This window comes from Varanus komodoensis, unplaced genomic scaffold, assembly GCF_004798865.1.
Source record: "Varanus komodoensis strain SLA01 unplaced genomic scaffold, ASM479886v1 scaffold48, whole genome shotgun sequence".
NCBI classification, from domain to species: Eukaryota; Metazoa; Chordata; class Lepidosauria; order Squamata; family Varanidae; genus Varanus; species Varanus komodoensis.
In genome coordinates, this window is record NW_025336059.1 from 2,031,286 (window position 1) to 2,051,683 (window position 20,398).

A 20,398-nucleotide genomic window follows, 5' to 3' on the forward strand; every position below is an offset into this window, starting at 1 on the left:
GGGAGGGGGAGGCAGCAGGACCCGGTGGGAGGGGGAGGCAGCAGGACACAAGTGGCCGAACTGCCAAGGAATATTCAGAGTGTGTCCAGGGCAACTTCTGGCACAAAAAGGAAGCGCACTGGAGTGGTCCAAAGAGGGGCTACCCAAAACTGAAGGCAAACCCAAAACTGAATTGGAGAAAGACGCAGTCCTAACGCAATGATTGCCTCCTGCATAAGCCACTTTCTGGACTGCAAGGAGTGGGGGGGGGGGAGAGGAGATAAAGCCCCCTCCAAAAAAACTCTAAGGAAAGCTTTGCAGAAAAGCTCTTCTGTTTCCACCTCATACCCCATAAATAAGAAATTAATTCCAATGTTTTCAAGGAGCACCTTGCTGACAGCCCCCTGCTCTGTTCCCAGTCAGAAATGCAGGTCCCTTTTCCTTCCACCTTGCTTAGAGCTCAAACTAATAGTTAACGGGATCGTACAGGCTCATGGTGACTGAGGTGATAAACAGCAGGCTAAGTTCACAGCACAGCCCTAACCCCACAGACCTATAATGTAGCTGTGCTTTCTAAATGAGTACTTAGATTTTACTGTTTGGTATTGGAAGGAATTACCAGTGAGGAGGGGAAAAAAACCCTGGTATTATTCCATACATGCTTTTTTTTTTAAGCCACCATAGGACTCCTGGTTTGTAAAACCGCACCTGTGATTAGAACATATTAAAGACAAAGCTCTAGCCGTAATACCAAAGCTGTATTAAACTATTTTTAAAAAAATCTTAATATATACAGCAATGTTAAGATAATTAGGCAGTAAAAGCCCATGCCAAGAGAAGCCTGTGATAATTCTACAGTGTAATGAATCTGGCTTACATCCAAAAGCCGGAGCAAAGAATATTCAAACTAGCAGGTGTAATGTCGAGCAAATGAGCCACATGTGTAGCTTTAATCTCCTTTCGTTTTGCTTTAAAACCCCAGCACTTCTGAGAGCTGCCTCTTCCGAGCAGCAAGCGAGTCGGAGGGGTTTCCAACTGGCCTCCTGAAGGCCACCCCAGAGCAGACAAGCTGCAATTGCCGGGGGGGGGGAGAGGGGGGCTCTTTGAACCCATGTCTGATCTCATAAGCCCAGCACAGCACAACCCGTGCGCGCCTCGCAGCACAGCGCAACACCCAGCCCAAGTCGGTCCGCAGCATCACTTGCAATGCTACAGGAAAACGCGAGCCACAGGTTCGCCAGCCCCACTTCCAGCATCGGAGACAAAGAACCCGGGGTGGACGGCAGAGGAGCGGGGCCTTCGGCAACGTCCTCTCTTGCTCCATCGGCAAATATACAGACCTGCCAGTGGGCAGTGGCTCCAGGACCAGCCGCAAACATGAGCGCCCACAAATACGCACACGCACACTCGTGTGTGGGGGGACCGTGTGGGCTGAGTGGAAAGTGTAGGTAAATATCCACATGGAGGCATGAAGGATGTATTCATGTTGCTGTGCCAGCACGCACAGTCCCCGAATAAATCGCATAATAAGACAAAAGTTGAACATTTGCGCCGTGCTCTTAAGTATTCAGGGTTCTTCACATCTGTTCTCATTACAATCTTTACAATCTCATGAGCTGAGTGCAAAGAATGAGGCCGAAAGATTTTAATTTATATTTGCTGTCTTTTTATGCAAACTGCCTTGAGATTTTATAATAATTAGGCAGAATATAGGACATTTTAAATAATATAAATAATATAAAGGCCAAATCTCGCCCACCAAAAGGACACAAGCCCTTTCCTTCATCCCACCCCATCCCCCAAGTCTTCGCTGGTTTCCCGGTTTTTGTGCACTTCTAAAGGACTTAAATGCCTCCCCTACAGCTTGGGAAAAATCAGTTTCCCTCTTGCAAGAAGCCCAGGGAAGCTTCCATAATCCGCCTCCTCTCCATGTTATCTCACAACCGCCACCTGTTGAAGGAGTTGCCACTGAGAGGCCGTGACGGGCACCAAGACACCTCACAGCTGAGCAGGGGACGAGAACAGGGCTCTTCTGCATCCCAGCCCAGCCCCTCCCTTCTGCTCACCCACCACATCAGTCCAGTGCAGATGGGCAACGCCAACCAGGAATTGTGCGCACCGTGGACCCAGCGCGCACGCTGCATCAGTGCGTGAAATCAGTTTGGAGGCTGCGGCCATTTCCCAATTGAGGCAGGGAAACGCGCCTGAATACTTCCGATCGGTTAGTGATGATCCACGCTGACTCGTCCAGGCGCATCAGTGCGCCATGCACAAATGTACATGTTAACATGCACATTCAGCGATCATCTGGTATTAGCCACGACACACACAGTCTCTCTCCACTCCCTCTCCCCCTGAACGGCCGCGCAACCAGCACAGGAAGGGGCACCCCTTTGTCACAGATCGCAACGAACACTCATCCTTTAGAGGAGGCAAAACCGGCTTGTGTCAGGCAGCGGCTGAGGCAGCACCTCACTGGATTGTGTTAAGAGCCTCTGATCGAGTTAAGTCAAACCCTCTCACCTAATCCTCCCCTCCCAGGGTTAATTCTGTCAACTGGGTGTGAGGCCAGTTCTAACATGAGAAAGTTCCTTTGTGCTGTCAGTCCGTTCGAGACCACGCTTGCCTATCCAGGGGGCACTGGTTCCCTGACGCAGAAGTGGTCTATCCCAGCCCAAGGAACTGGTACCATTTGTCTTGTCTTTTCTTTAAGGGAGAAATCCAAGTTCCTGTGATTTGCAACTATTATAATTTATTTGATGATGCAAATTGTATGAACTGCTCAGGGAAGTTCAGTTATTGGCCAGTTTGGAAATGCAGCCTACCAAATACATTCAATTTTTGCATTGCCACCACACAAAAAAATTTGGTAACTGGAAAAAGAGAGCGGAGATTTTTATATTGAAGTGAGAACCATGAGGACACAGCAGTGCCTCTGTGAGCAATGGCTACCACGTTTGGGCAGCTTAGCTCAGGAAAAAAGAGAAGGGGAGACCAGGATGCAGAAAATTCTCTAAGGGATGGAGAAAGTGGCTAGGAAGACATTTTTCTCCTTCTCTTATAATAGCAGAGCTGGTGTCATGGGATAAATCAAATCAAATACTCCTTCGCATAGTGTAACTATGGAATTTCCTACTACAAGATGGAGTAGGGCCACCAATTTTGGAGGATTTAAAAGGGCATCCAATGAATTGGTGGAGGAGAACGGAGGCTCTCCAGGGCCGCCAGTCCTCATGCTTCCTCTAGTATAGAGGTGGTACAGAAAGTCTGTGTACGCCCATTACTCAGATGGTACTGCTCTTGTCCTCCATCTAGGCTTTCCAAATGCCTCGGCCAGGCCGCTGCAGGAATGCAACGTTGGGCTCTGTACAGCCTTGACCTGACCTGCCACAGCAATTATGTTCTTGTGAAAAGGAATCTACCGATTTAGCAGACATGCTGCTGAGAGATAATGAGCAACAGAGAGAGAGACCAAAGATGGCTGCAAGGAGTTCGAAGAGAGCTCAGTGGAAAATGCTCGCCCCCACCCTTTCTTGCACAGGTAGTGGCTCGGAAATCCCCTTTCAGAGGGGAAGGAGGGAGCAGCAGCAATCTGGGTGCAGCTGCAGCGTTTGCGACAGCAGGTTCTGCTCGGATCCTGTCAGGATGGCTGCAGAGGCAGGCAGGCAGCCACGGCTTCCAGCAGCACCTCTGCGGACCACGGCTGCAGAGCATGCTCCTTGCAACTCATGCCCTGCCTCTCCCGGAGAAACCACACTGCAGATTGCGCTGGTGGGCTTCGATCAAGTAATGCAAACCAACTAGAAGCCAGCAGGCCAGAGTTGGCAGAAGCTGCTCCAAGGCATCCTAGCTAGAAGCAGAAAAGAACTGCCTCAGGGAGGATGACTTCCCAAGATGCCGAGCTTTGAATAGGGAGAGATGTGGAGATGCAGAACATGAGACGCTGGTCTGGGTGGATCACATGCTGGCTGCGACATCAAGCAAAGACTGAGAATCGAGCAGGAATGGATTTTCACGGACTCAATTAAAATGTTCAAGTATCCATTCCTTGCATTTATGGTGAATGTGACAGGCCAGTGCCTGGCAGCATGGTAGCAAAAGTGAGCTGCCAATGGACAAGATAGTGGCTTTCAAGCAAAGGAGGATTCAGAGATGCAGAAAAACTATTCACCTAGCAATGCAAACCTCTTCCTCCTCTCCCTGAATCAGCACTTGCACTCCTGGGTGGAGATTTCCTACCTACCTACCCCTGGCTGGGTTGCAGACTGTCCTGGATCTGTCAGTATCTCAATACTCAAAACATTAAAAATCCAAAATCACAAACACACTTTCCTAAATTAAGACTAGAGTTCATCTCTGAAAACACCAATGTGGGGAAAGCCTTTGAAAACCCTGTTTCACCTGAAAAAGGAAGCAGGGGGGTGAGCACACCTTTGAGCCCCAGGACTGGTTTGGATTGTTCTTCAAGAAATCCTAACACAGGCTATATTCGTAGGCCTCCCTCACGCATCCATGGAATCAAATGCTGGAGCAAGCGAGAGAGGATTAGGGGCAGCATATTGGCAACTGCCTGGGTGGCAAGAGCTTGGACGCAAACAAAAGGACAAGTAGAGGAAGCTTTGGTGGCTCAACAAACAGGGAGGCAAAACTGCTCCCAGTTTCACTGCGAGTCCAGTCAACTGAACTTTAATCAGACATGCATACTGTGTGCAAACCACAGAAAGCCCATCCATCGCGCATAAATTCAGGGAACAAAAACAGCTGCAGAAATCAATAGCCTACTGCAACATTCACGCAGGCAATCATTGATCAAAAGGGCCTTTACAAAGTACTGCTTTGAAAATTAGCCGGAGGGGTGGGGTGGGGTGGGGTCTTGGCTCAGGAGCCAACGTTTGAGCAGGCACGGACAGCCCTGCAAAGGCCATTTTGGATCTGGCTAATCCCACCTCTTTTGCTCACAGAGAGATGCTGAGTGGCCAGCGAGGCTTAACAGCTCTGCACGACCACGGCTGCTAGCGAGATAAGCCGGGCTGATCCGATAGCCGGTACGGGACCGGGCAGCATCCCGATCAGCTGCCAGTGTTCTCGGCAGCTATTCGAGCTCAGGAGACACGCTCCCACCCCAGCCAGCTTACACTCACTCTATTTTTAAAAGTCTTTGGTGGCAGCATTCCCTAAAAGGAGATACAGCAAAGTCCGCTGCAAGAAAAGCATCTGCGCTGGAAGCAGGGAGATGCTCTTGGCTGGGACTGAGGGATCCTAAAATGAGGGAAAGCACATAGATGGTGCCCGGGCCATGGACAAGCTACGAGACGATTCTTCCAAAGGTTCTGTGTCCACCACGTTTCCTCGTGAGGCCCAAGGACTGCATTGACTGCCCCAAGGCAAAGGCGAGCCGTTTTGAGAATAGTGTAATTAACTCCGCACAACCGGCCAGCCACAAATACAGAACTGAACGTTCTGCTATGAGGGAATGGGGGAAAAGATGAAGCAGAGAGCAGGAAGAGAGGTTGGTGTGTTCAAAGGTTCAGTGTTTTTCAACGACCTCCCATCTTCACTGCCATTTCTTGTCTTTTTTTTTCACATAGAAGCAGTCCCCACCCGCCAAGCTCTGCATATACTGGAGCTTCTCTCCCTTCTTTGGATCATGGAGTGAAGGGAGCTTTGCTTTTTGGCGTAATTATTTTTGCTTACAATAGTTGTACAATGGGCTGTGTTTTTTAGTGCTGAGTTTTTCACACTCCGTACACAGTTCTTTGTCACTTCTTCAGGGAGATTTCACTGGTCCCTATTCAGAACTTTTCCTTTGAATTTTTATACAGATTGAGGTCACCCCCACCCCAGCTAGATTTTTGGCTAGCAGACAGCTCTGAATAAATCCATATTTCCTAAGGTCCGTCTCCCTGCATCCCTTTCTTTCTTTCTTTCGATTTCCTGATGAGGCCTAGCCTTCATCATCACTCATTTTCAGTGGGAACACCAAAGGGTAACCACCCATAAGGTAAGCAAAGGCTACTAGTCCTGATGGCTTTAAACGACTTCCAGTATCAGGGGCACTGCATCTACCTTCCCCAGTTGATGGGGATCCAGAGCAGGGGCAGCCCTATATTAATAAATAATGCAGTTACACGTTTATATGCCCATGCACATCATTCGCATGCATGGGCCAATATAATATAATATAATTATACTATACTATAATATATAAATAGGGCTATATATTTCTATATTTAATCATTCACAGGACAGCCAAGCTGGGCCCTCTGAACCAATAAGAATGCAGGGTTCCAACTGCAAGAAGAAGTAATACAAGACCCAAGATGGAGGCAACAGAGGGTCAGGGGGTGCTCGAAGAGACTTGCAGCAGGGGGGTGACCCTGTGGAAAGAACCCCTGTGAGGACAGACCTGGTTGTCCACTCAGCTTGAAATGGGCAGGACGCAGCCGATACTATCAGTTTTGGGACAACTCTCTTTCTTCATGCCCAAACCCAGGGAACTGACCCTCACAGGTTACTGAGTTTTGAAAAGGCTGCCTGGAATGTTTCTCTCTCTGGGCCGCAAGAAGATGCTGTGTGCTGGCCGAGGCAACACTTGCTTGTTGGTAGTTTGCATATTAAAGGTACCGGAAAAGAAACATGACTTGAAAATTCAAAAGGAGCCAGAAGCAGGCACACAACAAGTGGCTGTGGGTCTGCCTGCTAAAATATTTTCCAGGGTATTAATGCAGGCTCTCAACTATGAAATGTATATGCTTAAAAATGATGGTCTTGAAAAGGTGCTTCAAGATTGCGGGTTTTGCTGCAACAAATCAATGCAACCACGCATCTAAGATTAAGCTGCCTCAGGATGTGAATTTCCTTGTCCTTGATGTTAGGAGGGGGAGGGAGGGGAACTCCTAGAAGATGGTTCTATCACGAAAGAAAACATCCTAATTGCTGAAGATGTGAAACCACACGCAAATTACTTACCTGCCCTTCCCCTCCGCACCATGGCTTAACACAATACCCTTTCTGGCACTGCTCAGCTCAGGCTCTTTAAGAGGGATCATTTGTATCACAACACTCTGATCATGGAATGAAGAATAAATACCACCTCCCAACCGCGTCTTCTCAGTTCAAGGAACATGGACTGGAGTCACAATACCATACCGTGTAGCTATGTATGTATTACATTCCTACACTGGCCAATAGACAAACCTCTCTGGGTGCTGTGCAACCATTGGAATAATAAAACAGAACCTTCGGGCTGTGGGGTGGTATAAAAGTCCCACAAAGGAATAAATAAAAACATAAAACACACCACCACAGCTTAAAACATTTAAAACCACAATTTAGCTAGAAGTAGCACTACAAAGATTTAAAACGTTAGGGACACAGAAATCCATCTTATACCATCAAGCTCCTTGGGCCATGAAGCTCAGCACTGCCTGCTCTGACTGGCAGTGGCCCTTATGTCTTCAGAGAGCCGCTTGTCCCAGGCCTGCCTAGAGGAGCCAGGAACTGAACCCAGGGCGATATAACAGATGGAAATTTATGTTTCATTCTGTCCTAACAGCGTGCATGTGCAAGAGTCATTTTTCCTCTGATTCGGTTTGATATAGAAAACTTTTTAATCCTACTTCTCCAATTGCCTGAGGAGACTTACACAAACAAACAGAACACCTTAAAGAGAGCAAACCAAAATGCGGTAATAAATGTGTTCATCGTCTGAGGTGTTAAAGGGTTCTCTCTTGTTTCTGCTCATTTCCATTCTCTCCCATGCCCATCTTACACTTTTAATTGTGTCTGTGTTATTCCCCTGGAACAATGAAATGCTGGTCCAAGCAGTCTAACTGGTCATCTATTCCACCTTGACCAATTCAGCAGAATTGCCTGCCTCACTTCCCTGCCCCTTCTTATCCTTATCAGTGGTCTTTCTAATGGAAAATAAACAGTACAAACTCTGTTTGTGCATTTATGTTTAAGTCTTGCCTTAGGTAAGCACAAGATTAACTGTGTGTGTGTGTGTGTGTGTGTGTGTGTGTGTGTGTGTGTGTGTGTTGCAGCACCCAGAAGGCAGCAGTGGGAGACAGTGACTTCCATCCAGCAAAGCCAGCCATATGAATGCGCCAACTTACCTTTCGAGTACCACTTACGGCATCTGAGAGCAAGCAAGCCCTAATAATTGCTCTTTAATTTCCCTGGAGTGCAGCACTACTGAGACGAGGGAAAGGAAAAGGCTCACACGCTCCGTGAGCAGCTATAACCAAACAAACAGAATCCACCAGCCACACGGCAGGCACGGAGGCTTCTGCCGCACAAGGTACACGGCAATTTGTAAAATGGCCGCACTGAAAACAAGGAGACACCACTGATTTTCTGAACGAAACCAAGCACTTCAACAATATTTTTTTGCATTTGTTCCTACTTTTCTAACTGGGGAAAGCAAGGATGACAGGAATAGACGGGGCCTGGTTCGGAAGGATTCACTGGCGGAGGAAGAAAGCACCCAGGATGCATGTGGTCCCCATTCGCCGCTAGAAGCAGTAGCTTCCCTCTTCGCACTGCTCTGCACAAGCCCCTTGTGAAAGGAAAACTAGGTGTTCTGTGCCCATCTCCCTTATTGGAGAAGAAGCCAACTGCCTTTGGTGGTAAATATCTTAAGCTCGGTGGAAGTTCCAAAACTTCCAAGTAAATGAAGTCTCTGCTTGATAGTGCAAATTTCATTAAAAAAAACATCCAGAAACGAAGTTTCAGTTTCAGTTCGAGCAGACAAGAAGAGAATGAAGTTCAACCGTGTTTCCTTTCTCTTGGCCTGGCTGGTTAAAGGGCAACTTCACAAACTTAATGAAAGCAGTGAATCAAGGTGGATTCCTATCCAGTCCGATGGGGTTTTGTTGCAACGGTGCGGAGGTGCAGAACTTCGTTAAGCCCGAGGACTGAATTCCATTTTCGGATGCTCCTGTGGGCTGCATTTCAGTGGTGCTTGGGGAAACATATATCTGTTTGTTCTGGCTTAAATCCCCTACTGACAGTAACAAAGGCTTAGGACAAGAAACGTGTCTGTTCAGAAAGGGGGGGGGGGACTGCAGAAAACCTGGGGAACAAGCACACACCTTTGGTGATGGGGGAAATGGCTGGACCAGTGGAAGAGGCGCGGTCTTTTAAGGGAGGCTAGATGGCTGGATTCAAACCTCTGGAGGGCTCGTTCAGGCCCCAGGGCCAGCGGTTAGGCATTCCTGCCAGAGTGTGTCCCAGTAGTCATCTAAAATCCAACTCTTGGCGCCATGCTTGATGTGGAATGGTTCTGCGCAATCGCTGGCGACCAAAACTAGTGCAGCAGGTGCTTGGCAAACTCCCTGCTTTGGAGAGTTAAGGAAAGCAAATCCCCAGTGGGATGAGCAAGTCCCCAGTGGGATGCGTCCTCTAAGCTGTGCTTGGACTGACGTGGCACAAGTTGTGCGGGTTTGCTCTGAGCTACTGGACCACTGGAAAAGCCAACGGGCAGCCAACATTCTAAACCGAGGATGCAAAACCTCAGGCCCAAATCTGGCCCTCTGGGATTCTCCAGGTGCCCCACCACCTTACCCTGGGCCTGCTGCCTTTCCCCCAGCCACCTATTGTTTGATGGTTTCCAGACTTTGCAAATCTCTCCACAAGAGAAACAGCAACAGAGATGATGACTGTCCACTGCGGGTTTTGCGGGACGCTGCACATCCCCAGAAATACCTTATGGGGAGAATAACATCAGGTATTTAAAGGAAGGATTGGGATTTTCCACAGCATTATGAAATCAGTTCATTAAAAGTTTTTCAACTGACTTAACTACTTCCTAGGGCATTTCTTTTAAATGTCAGAGTCAAAGAGCACATTAAACATCTATGTGCAGTTCTTAAAAGTTACGGTTCTCTTAAAGTGTTGTCTTCCCTCCTCATCTACCACCCTTACAACATAAGGACCATTCAGGTTCTTAAACGTTTAATTTCACTTCTGTTCCACGTCCCAAAGTCTCATGAGCAGACTCAAAGATCAAATTATGCAGGTCCCAAGGGATTCATGGCTTTGATACCAGCAGGGGACACAGCGGCTGAGTTTGGACATTACGCTAAAGTCTCTCCCCATGGTTTAGTGAGCCACAGTTTAAGTTGGATGGCACATCTCCACAATCATTACTGGAAACAAATCTCCTCCATATAAATGATGTTTTGAACCTGGTTTATTTCTATGACTATAATTAAGATTGACCAGCTCCAGCCAACATGGCAAGCTGCAATTAAAACTAGATGCAAAAGCTTCGTAACTCTTCCTCGTGGCTGTACTACAATAAGAGATAGGGGGAGTGCAGGAGAATGGATTCTCATGCTTGTCAAGAGCAGAATCCTAAGCATTACGGACAAAATATATCAACAGTGGCACCTAGTGACAGAACACAGAATTACAAAACAATGCAGTAACAGAAAGCAATGAGCAAAGAGAGCCTTCCAAAGTAACATATCCATGCCTGCTAAAATTATCTACCAAATGGGGGAGAGGACAACAAGCTTCTCCAGTTCCATGGATCTGACTCTGAGTTATTTTTAACCTGCAGACAAGAAGTCAGAGAAGGAAGCCAGAAAAAGAGCAGCCATATGACAGAACCTTTTTTTAAACAGAGGAATGATGACTAAAGTATAGCAGGGACTTAAAAACAACAACTGAGTTTTATTACAACGAAAGATGGACATAAAATATAGGTAAGGGAAGCAAACCCATATGCATCTTTGATTATGGAAACGCACTATTTCAGCTCCAATGCTAAACAAGGTTAACTCGGAAGAAACAAGTCTCAGTCTAATGGGATTTGTGCCTGGTACACATGCTAAGGACTGCAACATTTTATGGTTTTGGAAATAGATTAACAGCCTTGAAATCACTGTATATTTTTAATGGTTTCAAAATTCAACACAGCAATAAAATGACAATAGCTCTATTTCTCAACTTCCTTTTAGAGCAAACAGGGCACATTTTATCTGGATTAAGTTTGTCAAGTTTTAAGAAACTGGAAGGCAGGTTGCAGAGTGCTGCCACTTGGCACAGGCAGCGTACATATTCTTCTCCCTCATTGTCTCCCTTCATACAACCCCAATTCCATGCTTGCAAAAGAGAGCGAGAGAGAGAGAGCGAGAGAGAGCGAGAGCGAGAGCGAGAGAGAGAGAGAGAGAGAGAGGAGCAAGAAAGCCATAAAGCCATTCAAACTCGCCGTGTTCCATCCCGTAAACATTTTCCTATTTATCTGCCCTTCATTACATGTGCAATCTTATTATCTCTGCACAGCATCAAAGTGACATCCGTCAGGGTCACCCTATATGATGTGCATCGGCAGTGTTACATTTAATGATGGGAGTGAGGCGAGACGTGAACGATGGGAGGGAGTGGAATTCTGCAGGCTGTTTTAAAGGGATCATCAGTTATATCTGTACATTTCCCGAGGTGATAATTGAATGGCAGTGGCTGGAGGGAAATCCATTTTTGAGCTGGGGAAAGTGCTGTTAAGAGGTTCCCCCCCCCCCTTTGCATGGGAGGCGTGTAGTAGCCACCAGAAAGAGGAAATGCCACCTCCATCCTTATACTTCATAGGTTTTATTTGGAGGATGGGAATTATCAAGCACAATCGAGCTTTTGAAAGCGAGATGTTTATTTTGAAAGAGAAGCCGGGAATACTGCCATGGCTCCTTCCGCAGCATGAAGTATTTTCTATTGCGGTTTGTGTGTCAAATCCAATTAATTTAAATGAAGGATCCCTTTTCCCTCCCTCTCTCTTTGCAAGGGAGATGTAAAACACAGGGCCAGCTTCTTCTCCTCTGTCATTTGGTTTTAATATATTAAGTTAAATGCTACCCTAATTGTGTCTTAAGCAGTGCTTAAGTTCGCCTTAGCATTAAAGCAGCACGTCTCATTAATCTCTATTTCTTATAAATTTAGAAGCGCTAGAACAAAGCTGTGAGTTACTAAAAACTTCATTAGTTGGGGGAAAAATTACTACAGAGCACCAACTAGCACTCCGTGAAGCATCTTAGTAATTAAGATTAGATTACACTTGTCATAACAAACACTTATTTCGAGTTGCAAATCAGTGGAGTTTTCATCCCATCCTCTGTCTGCTCATTCCACATGCGTCTCCGAGTCTTTCATGCAAAACGCTGCATTAGCCATGGGGAGCCCAAGCACCACCGCCCCTACTCTATTCTGCCTCCGTTTTTCTATGCCTGTCTGCTTTATCTAACGTGAACACAGGCCAAGGACAGGCAGACAGGAGCCACATACTCATGCTACTTAGGAATCAAAATCATTTCAACTTTCCTAATTGTGACAGAATCCCAAAAGAGCTTATTGTTCTCAACACTTGGCCGAGAGTGTCAATACTAATAGTAGCAGCAGGGAAAAACATGGGGGGAGTGAATTTTTAGGGTGCTCTTTGATCCACCTGTTAGGTTTGAGAGAGAGAAGTATCAGGAGACTGTATTTTAACTCTCTTGTCTTGAACATGTTTTCTGTCAAGTTAGTCCTATTTATTTTGCCGGATTTAACTTTCAAAGCAGCACGCTGATTTTCATTTCCAGCCTTTGATCCAATTAGCTTGCATGTGAACGGTGCCTTTTCTTAGCCCAAGATGCGAAGGTGCCCCCGCAGTTTAGCAGGGGCAGAGAAGCACAAGCCAGTCAGATGGGGGGGGGTCACATGCCCTCCCCACAGACAGTGCCTATGGTGAATACATTAAAGCCAAAAGTAGCTGGTAAGTTATGACTGAATCCTCAGCAAGATGCCTTCTATTTCCGGAGCAAAGAATACCATGCCAGATCGCCATTAGAAACCGTCTGCACTTATTCCAAGGTATAGCTGTCTCCGAGGGCACCAGGCAGTGCTTGTTCCAGGTTTCCAAGGGCCCCTGGACACAACACCCGCAGTGGGTCTACTGCGGTCTCGGCATCCTCCTCACGGATGCTGCCGTGGTTGCCTAGCAGGCGGAGAAGCAGGGGCTCCCATTCTCTCCGCCACCACCGTCAGCAAGCCGGTTATTATTATTATTATTAATTATATTTCTATACCACCCATAGCCGAAGCTCTCTGGGTGGTTCACAACATTGAAGTCCCCCATCCAGATTCCAACCAGGCCTGACCCTGCTTCGCTTCCAAGATGAGGCGTGATCAGGCCCTTCAGGTTTCCTCCCAGTCCGCCTGCTGCACCAAGCACCCCAGTTCTTACGGCTTCCAGGCCCTCAATGCTTCCAAAGCTCCCGTGCTACAAATCAGCTCTCAGCCTTCGCTGTCTTCTAATTACAGCAGAATTGCACAAGAAGCTATACTTAACGGGCATGCCAACATTTGTGTTATAGACCCAAGCAAGCTGCTGCAGGCCCCAAAGTTTTCATTACAAGAACATTTCCTCTTCACCATCATAATAAACACAGAAACCAAACCAAACAAAAACAGGAAAAAAGCAGCACAACTCCGCAACCTTCTGTTTTCTTTTTTACAAATTCCAGTTCCCTGACCCGATCACTTCGCTTGAACTAATTCAGAGCTCTGAAACGAAGCTCAGCACGCTTCCCTTCCCAGACCACACCAGTTAAATCAATTTCACAAATTAGGCTCCTAAGAGTGTTGGCTGGCCCATTCTCAAACCTACGTAAGGCTGACAACATGACAATGATTTTCACACGTCGGAAGTGGTCTAAGAGAAGGCTGATAGTTCTGGTGATATTTCACACGCTTGCTCACTTTTTACTCCACTTCCCTGCCCCTGGACAAAATCCTGAAGCGGCACAGGAGCGTGTCCCAGCCCGCATTCTGATCCACAGCAGGCCAGGTGCCGGCTGCAGCTTCGCAGGGTCCTTGGACAAGATCATCCTCATCGGCTCCCCTCCCTCGTGAGCCCACCTCACTGCCCTTATATGCAAGGGGGTGGTGGCCTCTCCCACTGCCCCTTCTCACCACCTCCGTTCGCCTGGAGCAGAGGGAGAGGCAGCTGAACAGGGAGGCTAAGTGGCAGAGGAGAGACCAGAGCCACTGGGATGTGGTCCTGGGAGCGCCGGACTTGGGAGATCCGGGTTCTACCCCCCACGGAGCCACGGAGCTCCCTGGGTGACTCCGGACCAGTCAAGGCCGCCCAGCCCAAACCACCTCGCAGGGTCGTGGTGGTGAGGAAGAGGCGCTTGTATCCTGCCGTGGGTTCCTAGCAAGAACGGAGAGGTGTAAGTGCAATACAACAACAGAACCTTCTCCAAGAGTTACGGGCCTTTGGCAGCTACCCAGCCATGCCTACCTTGGTGATACCATTTTTGACCCCCGGATTTGGCAAGTTGACCTGGGAAGGAGATGGAAGACTGAAGAAACCCCGACCCGCTGGAGAGAGAGCATCCTCGGGCAACGAGTGCTTCCCGGCCAACACGCCGCCTGTCCTGACCACAGCAGCCGCCCTCCACTTCCATTGCGAAAGGCTTTAATACGCTGAAGGACATGCATGGCTCTGCAGGCAGGCAAGCCCTCCGTTAATTAGGAGACGATCACAGTAATGCTGGCCGCCTCCGTGCTTAACAGCGCCCTGCTACTTCAAACAATCCATCACCTCCACTTTCCCAACGGTGGTTTTTCTTTCGCTCTTCCTCTCGCCTGCTGACTAAGTTCGGGCTGCTGTTTAACCTTTCCATGCATATGTTTGTCCAGGTGCAGAGGAGGTAGCCAGCGGGTCTGCCAGCAACCCTTCACCATCGTGTAAAAAAGAAAGGAAGAAAAGAGACTATGAACGCAACTTTTCCCTTTAGGAAATATGCTGAGCAGCCTCGCCTGGCCAGCTGACACATCTGTGTTTTAATAAGAGGCCATTTTGCAATATCCGGCATTTCATGACAGCTGAATAAAAACCAGGGGGCGGGGAGAGAATTGGTCAATGGGCACAGCTTGCTTTCTCAACGTTACGCAACCTAAGTTTTTATAATGGCTTGTGGAACGATGCCTATTTTATCCCAACAACCCTGTGAAATGAGCACAGTCAACTGACACCCAACATGTCCACAGTGATCTGAGCAGAGCTTCAGCGTTACACGGAGATCCCAAGCTGGGCTTAGCCTGGCCACAGCTAGCATTATCCACGGCACCACGAGATGGCATCGTCTGCTCCAGTGCCCCAACTGCTGGCTCGTACCCAGCTTGCGATCCATCGAGGCACCCAGGTCTTTCTCTGCATGTACGACTGGACAGCTCAATCTCCCCTCCCCGACACCTGCAGCCTGCTAGCATCTCAGGGCACCGGCTCTTCAGCAGGCAAGCTGGGATCCACAAGTGAATATGACCTGACCCACAGCACTGGGAGGGAGGGAGGGAGGGAGGGAGGGAGGGAGGGAGGAGCAGATGGATGGACAGACAGAGGCAAAGAAGAAGGATGAGGAAGGTGAAGGAGGATGGGGATTATGTTAAAAGGTTTAGATGTCATGAAGCCCGACCCTTCCCCATCCTGAGAATTATAAACCATTATAAAGGGGTAAGGGAGCAGGGGATGGGCTACACCCTTCTCTACATAGGACCCTGGGGAGTGGCTGCTTCCCTGAGCAGGCCATATTGGCCCATATGAGCAAACAGTGCGACCTAGTCGCGGACACACACCAGCAGCCTGATATATAAATAAATGGCAGGACAATGCATGAGATGCAGTCATATGCACGAGATGAATTATAGGTACATAGGGAAGAGGACAGCTTCCTATCCGGAAGACAGGGCAAAGGAAGAGCGCCACCTGTTGGTATCCAGAGCGAGAAAGGCTGCAGCCACATCCTCTGCCCGGCCTCGGCGTGTCTCAACCATGTGGCTGGTGGCTTCCAACTGGAAGTCGGCAGCGGTGGCAGATCAGCATAAACACAGATGCTGTTTTCATGCAAATGATCTTGGTAATAAAAAGCAAGTGAAAGCAGCAGAAGGAACAGGATATATCATGGGAAGGAAACTGTCTGTAAAACAAATAAAAATGAATTGTGGCGCTACCTCATGGAAATGTTAATGGCTTGATCTAGAAAAGGTATGATGCCATACGGATTGAGTACCAAGTTAGCCATCAAACTAATTAGCTTTACTGTTCCTGATTTTATTTATTTGATGCAATGAAGATGAAAGGGCAGAAATGATGATGATGCGTGTGGCCAGGGGAGGGGGCGGGTGTGGAACGATGCACAGTGCTGGAATCATCGCCAGGACTTGGCTGCCCAGGGCCTTAAAAATGCATTGATGGCTCGTGACAGGCACTTTTCGCAAAGATCTCTGGCATGATACCTCGAACTGGAGAAATCGGAACGCCTTGCAATGGTAGGTAGGGCCTACACGATCCCTTTGCTAGCCAAGCTGAAGCACAGAAAATAACCTTTGCCCGCGGGCCTCTCCATCTGGGCACAAGGCTCTGCAAAATGGAGGCAGAACCAACTTTAATTTGGATGACTGGAATGCCTTCCCACCTGCCCGGCACTGAGCAGCGGTGGGGAGACAGCCAGGCCTGTTGGCACGTTTCTAAGCCCTGTAACTTCAGGAGGCTGACACAGGACAGGCAGACTGGGCTAGATCCGCACTCGCACTCCGGTTTGCGGGGAAGGGATGACTGAGGCGGCCGGCAGGGGTGGAGGTCTCCCTCCAACTCAGAGAGGCTGGTTCCAGGATAAACCAACAAAGGGTGCTGGGGAGGTTAGTTTAAACACCATGGCAAGTGTGATTTCTTTCTGGTATCAGAACAGGATTTGACTTAGAAAAGCCCCTCTTGGACAGTTTTTAACAAGATCAACAGCCAGAAAGTTTTAGTAAGCTCGCTTGGGAAAAAACTGAAATGGAGGCACAACGAACTATGAAAACAGAAGTCAACAGCACTTGGTTTTTAAGGGGCCCAGGGGCCCCCAGCTCCTGGAAAGCATCGCGCTCTGGCTCCTCTTTTGCTGTAAGTTGGTCTTTATGGCTAGGGAACCTCTGGCCTGGGCAGCCTCCTCAGAGAAGCCCTTGCTATCATCTCTGATCTGAGGCTACGCTAGCCGTCGGGAGTCCCCAGCATGCTCTTGCATGGGTAGGACCTGATCTGACACCACCACTCCCTTCCCACTGGAGGAATTTCCCCTATTATCTGCAACCTCCAATTGGAGGAGACCGTGGGAATGTGCGTGGTGGAGGAACTGGCCGGCACTGGGGAGAGCGGACACTCTACCCAGTGCTGGACGAGTCCGCTGATGTGCTGTGCGCCACCCCCATGCACACGATGCTGTGCCAATGCCTTGGCTTGCACTGGGAGCAGCACTTCTTCTCAGCACTACCCTGGTCCTTTTCCTCATGCTGACAATGGGGCAGAGAGAGCGCGCAAACAGAAAAATCAAAATTCAGTGGGGAGATGATATCCCCCTAGCGAGGGACAACTGCACTTCCCACCTCAAACTGGTCCCCTCCCGATTTTGGGGGAGAAAGAATCCAAGCAAGAATCTTACTGGAGGAAACCTGTAATTCCCCCAGCATGTTAGGTTTAAGGGAAAAAGTAAAATAGTATGAAAACTTCAGTGCTGAAGTGTAAGGATTTCAAAAGGACAAAACTGTCAGAAGTCATGGAACAGGTTAAAAGTAAAACATCCAGGGGGGCAGTCGTATGAAGTCTCTCGCCACCAAAAAGGCAGATTCTTGGCAGCACTTTAAATAGTAGCACATCTTTGGTGGACTGCAGCCCACTTCATCAGATACACACGTCCATGAACCCAGATAAAGTCACATTATTGGTATGTCAGTTCATTCTGTCTGAAGAAATGGATACCAGTTTTGATATCTGAAGCTAATGCGTTTATCACAGTGGGACCAGACATCACAACTAGCTATTAGAAAAGAGTTGTCTATCGGGCTCCTGCGGACACATCCTTCCCTCCCCTTGCATCCAGAGCAGCCGCTGGAGCATCTAGACACAACGACTACCAATGCCTCCAACACCCTTGCCACATCTCTCCTTTGGGAAGTGTTAATTGCTGCCTGAAACAAAATATTTATGAAGCCTCTGAACAGGGACAAGGAGGCAATAATGAATTATGTTCTACATTGGTTAAGCCAGCATGGGGCAAAAAACTGCTTCAAGGTTGCAGTGCAAACATTTCTATCAGCTCTGCCATCTTGTCTGGAAAATTACAAAGCCTGGAGGGATGTACGCTATTAAAGTTTCAGCCATTTGTAGAGCTGCTTTTTTCTCCCGATGCAAATGTCACATGGAATAACGCTGCTGCTGCTATGAATATAATGTGACTTTTAAAAAACTGCCTTTCTCTCAAGGATTTATTTCACGTGCATCCAGTGGAACAACCTGCGAACAGGCTAATGCAGTCAAGAGACGGGAAGGAAGAAACGATGAGAATACAGAGCAACGTCAGGAAACAGTGTGCATCTTCTGGATGTGTTAAATGAACAATTCCTCGTTTCTGATACTTGGTACTTTTCATTTCACAATTTTCAGTTTATGGCTTTATTCTATGGACTAGAAACCTGATATCCCTTTTAAAATCAAAACGAGTCCTTGGCTAAATAGACCAGCCAATTCCTATTGCTCACATAGCCACATGCTGACCACTTGGATTACAAAACAGCTCTTTCTCAACACCTGTTGTTGTGTTTTCTTTCTTTTCCAAAATGCTTCTCAGCAGAGCAGCCATGTCTTTTGTGCTGTCCAACATGTACCAATGGCCTCTCTCTGATCACTTTCCCAGCATGCATCTGCAGGCACAACGAGGGCTGATTTCAAATTAGAGATTCGACTGCCCCTTTTAACCCCCACGAGACATTATCTGTGGTTACCATTGAGTTCTGCAGCCCTCCCACTCTGGAGCCTTTCAATCCAATGACTTCCAATGGCAGAGAGAAGAGAAAGAGAGAGAGAGGGAGAGAAGAGTAAATAAGACTCAAGATTAGATCCATTCTGGGTTATTTTCTTTTTAATACTGGTAACTAAATTGTGGTGCGGTTGCTATGGCTACCATCCATGCCAGCCTCCTCTGCAAAGAGCCGTGCAGGAGCTCACGTGACACGCTCAGCCAGAAGGCCACGCACATTCCAATTTTATAACAATTTGCCATAATAGGGGAGAGATGAGGAGACAGTCAACTGGAAAAAAAATGAATTTTTGTATTGCAACAAGGGAGACAGCCCAGCAGACCAGGGCTGGCCAGCCTATGTGCTTCCGTCGCCTTGTATGTGATGGACAAAAACTACATCAACCCCAAGAGTGGTGCTGCAGCTGACTACTAATAATAATTATCATTACTGTTGTTGTTACGATCACCGCCGCCGCCACCACCACTCTCTGCAGCATCGCTGTGCAGAAAGAACTGGCTAACAAGCTCATCTCTGAGGGATGACGGGCCGTATTCCTACAAGACGGCAAGTTCAGACAAGTAAGGGCCTTGTCATCCTGCGGTGTCAGAAAAGGCTCCGCAGAACTCAGTGACTCAAGCGGCAACATCCTGAGGGACTAAAATTAAAGGCTTAATTAGTCAAAAGAACAGATTATTTCCTCCTTGGCCTTCCCGCCTCAGGGATGGCACCATGGAAAGGCAGCCCGATTTCCAGCACAGAGGTAAAAGTGTTGGTGGGCGTTTTGAAAGGTGTTGTGAGATGCGGGTTCAGAAAAGCACACACTGGTTCCACTAGACCGCAAGAAGCACACCCCATCCTGAAGCCAAGAACCTTCCAGACTAAGAGAACAAAACTGAAAAGCAGCATGTTCTGCTAATCCTATTGAGCCTCCTTCTGAAAGCTGCATGACAGAAAACATCCAGAAAATCCAGAGAGAAGAATTAGCAGAATAAACAGCGTTGCAGAAGATAGATGGGTCAAGAGCTTTGGGAATAGTTTAGTGAAAACGGACTGAGTACCGGGCTTCTGAAACCCAATTATGTTCAGTACTGCTTCAGAAGAGTTAGGGATACGTGGCACCTGTCCATAGTTAATTGTGGGGATCTCTCTCTCTTTGAGAAAAGACACAACACCTGTACAGTACCAAGAAGTCCATCAACTACTGGGCTGGCCCCACTGGGCTTCATCAACATGGCCACAACACGAAGAGCTTGCCTTAGGATGTCTCATCTGCTTCCAGCCCATTTAAACAGCATTAAGACAACTTGCTGAAAGTCAGTTTTAGGCACCCGATACTCTAAATGAGATACTCTGCAATATGTCTTATGCTAGAAGAGGGGCTGAACTGCAGAGCCGACATGTCAAAGGCCCGCATTACCAAACGTTATGAGACAGGCTGATTCCGTACCTTAGAAGGTGATGTCATAATTAAAGCCCTTCAGGCAGTTCATTAGCTGCTTCTTGTGGTTTTCTGTGCTTGCTAAATTTGGAATGCTGAGCATATTTCCACAAGCCGTCTAACAGGCAAATACAAGAGACGTTCCAGGGTTGAATGAGCAGA

At 47.8% G+C, this 20,398-nt stretch overlaps 1 protein-coding gene across 1 annotated transcript in view; it reads right to left on the reverse strand.

Annotated features, from left to right (window-relative positions):
• Nucleotides 1-20,398, reverse strand: part of RERE (arginine-glutamic acid dipeptide repeats) — a 307,198-nt gene that overhangs the window by 21,399 nt on the left and 265,401 nt on the right.